The 3,393-nt window shown below is 43.0% G+C and overlaps 1 long non-coding RNA gene across 1 annotated transcript; it reads right to left on the reverse strand.

Annotated features, from left to right (window-relative positions):
- Positions 1-1,686: 1,686 nt before the first annotated feature.
- Positions 1,687-3,393, reverse strand: LOC123727339 (uncharacterized). The gene is made up of 4 exons (XR_006759295.1): positions 3,313-3,393; positions 3,141-3,225; positions 2,553-2,997; positions 1,687-2,311 (listed from the first exon to the last, which is right to left on the reverse strand). It is a non-coding gene; the product is annotated as an uncharacterized lncRNA (long non-coding RNA).

Raw genomic sequence — 3,393 nt, forward strand, 5'->3', positions numbered from 1 at the left:
CAAATGGACTTTGGTGGTTAAGATGTGTTGGTCTCTGTACTGATGGCGCAAAAGCCATGACAGGGAGACATAGTGGAGTGGTAACGCACGTGCAAGCAGTTGCTCCCGACGCCACTTGGGTACACTGCAGCATCCACCGAGAGGCTCTTGCTGCAAAGGGAATGCCTGACAGCTTGAAAGACGTTTTGGACACTACAGTGAAAATGGTTAACTTTGTTAAAGCAAGGCCCCTGAACTCTCACGTATTTTCTGCACTATGCAATGATATGGGCAGCGACCATGTAACGCTTTTACAACATACTGGTTATCAAGGGGCAAAGTATTGACACTTTTTTTTAAATTGACAGACAAGCTTAAACCTTTCTTTACTGACAATAATTTTCACTTGTCTGACAGCTTGCATGATGACGAGTTTCTCACACGACTGGCCTATCTGGGTGTTGTTTTTTCTCACCTGAATGATCTGAATCTAGGATTACAGGGACTCTCTGCAACTATATTCAATGTGTGGGACAAAATTGAGGCTATGATTAAGAATTTGGAGCTCTTCTCTCTCTGCATTAACAAGGACAACACACAGGTCTACTACCATCATTGTATGAATTTTTGTGTGCAAATGAACTCAAGCTTACGGACAATGTCAAACGTGATATAGTGAAGCACCTGAGTGAGTTGGGTGAGCAATTACGCAGGTACCTTCCAGAAATGGATGACACAAACAACTGGATTCGTTATCCCTTTCATGCCCTGCCTCCAGTCCACTTACCGATATCTGAACAAGAGAGCCTCATTGAAATTGCAACAAGCGGTTCAGTGAAAATTTTATTTAATCAGAAGCCACTGCCAGATTTATGGATTGGGCTGCACTCAGAGTATCCTGCCTCGGCAAATCTCGCTGTTAAGACACAGATGCCCTTTGAAACCACGTACCTATGTGAGAGTTGATTCTCGGCCCTCACTAGCATAAACTAAAAACAGGCACAGACTGTGTGTGGAAAATGATTTAAGACTGAGACTCTCCAATACATCCCAACATTGCAGAGTTATGTACATCCTTTCAAGCACATCCTTCTCATTGACCTATGGTGAGTTATTCACAATTTTCAATTAACAAATAAGGTTTTATATGTACGATGGTTGAATAAAGAGCAAAATTATTGATTATTATTATTTGTGCCCTGGTCCTATTAGAGCTCTTTGTCACTTCCCACGAGCCGGGTTGTGACAAAAACTCACACTCATTCTTATGTTTAATAAATGTATTATATAGTGTGTGTGGCAGGCTTACAATGATGGCAAAAAACAACATTTGAGAGTGCTGACCCTGGTGCTAGAGGGGGTACGCAGCTGGAGGTTGAATGTTTGAAGGTGTACAGGACTATAAAAAGTTTGGGAACCACTGAAGAGGATTCACAATTTATGCAAATATAGGTATATGATATCTGCTACATATTCTGGCAGATTAAGGGAAGCCCCTTGATCAGAAAAAAGAGACAGGTAAACTATGCATCAGAGCTCTCCACAGCTGTCATGACCTGCATTAATATCAGTATGAACTTCATTTCTAGTTCCCCCCCCATCTATTCATTGTGATGCACAATACCCTATCCTGTGAGTGGTTCATGAATAGTATTTTATTAGGATCCCCATTAGAAGCTGCTAAATCAGCAGCTACTCTTCCTGGGGTCCACACAAAACATAAAACATGACATAATACAGAACATTAATAGACAAGAACAGCTCAATTAATTAATTACATAAATATAAAATAAGAATACACACTTCATACACTTATGCCTTAACAGCCCATGCAGCATATACTCCTAATCATCATCAATGTTGCCGGCAATACTGCAGCCACTAGTTTCTTTTCATACTTTGTAATCCTTTGCTCTATTGCTACAATTGCTTTCTTTAAACAGGCTCTGAAATCCTAATGTCACAGCACCAATGTTCTGTAAACACCCGAGAGAATCCGGCAACATCAGGAAGTCAAAGTGTTTCACACGATACAATAACCATCTGTGTCCTCGGTCCTTTCCTCTTACGTAAATATTATGAGCATTCGAGTCTAGAGCCCCTCAACTTTGCACAAACAGAGTAATGCTGAGTCATGCGTTTACAGCAGCACAGTAGCCTATGGCATCTTCTCCAGCTGCTTAGGAGGGTCCTCTGGAGCAACAGGTAAATCCCCAGTGTCTTTGGCCCTCTTGCACACACTCTGGTAAAGATTGATAGTGGCAATCTTGATTGTGCACAACAGAAGTGTCTTCTTGGCAGCTGTGTTCTTAATGTGGGCCCATCTTGATTCCTGTATATCAAGAGAGAAATGGTAATCATTTGATTAAACCCTCTTAGATTTCAGACTCTTAGTAACCTGGCTGGTATCCCCAACACAGACTAAAACTAGGAAGTTCAGTGGTAGATCGCCATTCAGTTAGCTTTTATGTCCAGGACTAGCTTTATTCATCTGTGTCCGAGAAACTGTGTCCCTCAGAGATAAATCACCATAACATTCACATTATAAGGAGAGTGATCATCTCATGTCTCACCCAGATGATGCCCTCAGCGTGGGCCTTGTCCAGCTGGCTCTGTAGCTGGGCCAGAGTGTTGTAGTGCAGCAGGGGGTCAGCTGGGCTCGGGCCTTCTCTGTGCTGTCCTGGTTCTGCTGGGTAGTGGGCACCAGGTCTTCCTGGGTCAGCATCAACGTGTCGTAGCGAGACATCACCTGTCGGGCCTCCTGAAACTTAGAGAGAAAAAATCAACCCCTAGCCCATACGGCCTAAGCACTTGTATAGACCTAAGATCCTGTACCACTTTATTCAGGTAATGGGGGTAGATGGCATTCTTTTGCACTCGTTTCCCTAGACAGTCCCTCTCTTTGATGATAGCTTTTGTATCCTCCTGTAGAGTGACCATGTCCACCTGCTTCTGATTAGTCATTTCCCTCTCTCGGCCGGCTTTCCTAACAGCTCAACATCGTTTCACCTCGTTGTCCTGAGAGAGATCATGGGTGAGTATAACAAGTTTATCTCTGAGTGAGGTCATGGTAGAGTATGACCAATTAATCTCTGAGTCTGACTGATGGGTAGAGTATATTGTTTAGGCTAAGAAGTGATGTTCAGAAGCTATGACAGTACCCTAAGAAAGTTGTCAAATTTCAGCAAATTTCTCTATGAGCTCATTCTTGCGGATTCTCAGGGCCCTGAGAGTTGACTCAAAATCCTGAAACCCAAACAGAATGTAAAGAGAGACTATCATACAGGAGGAGGATTGAGCCAAATTTCTTGAAATGTTTGAAATATGTTTCACCTCTCTTTGCCGTTTCATAGCTTTGTGGACCTCCATGTCCTCCCGCCTCTTCTGCAGGAGACTGGAGGAGGGAGCCAGCCT

The sequence above is a fragment of the Salmo salar genome, chromosome ssa15, assembly GCF_905237065.1.
Source record: "Salmo salar chromosome ssa15, Ssal_v3.1, whole genome shotgun sequence".
Taxonomy (NCBI): domain Eukaryota; kingdom Metazoa; phylum Chordata; class Actinopteri; order Salmoniformes; family Salmonidae; genus Salmo; species Salmo salar.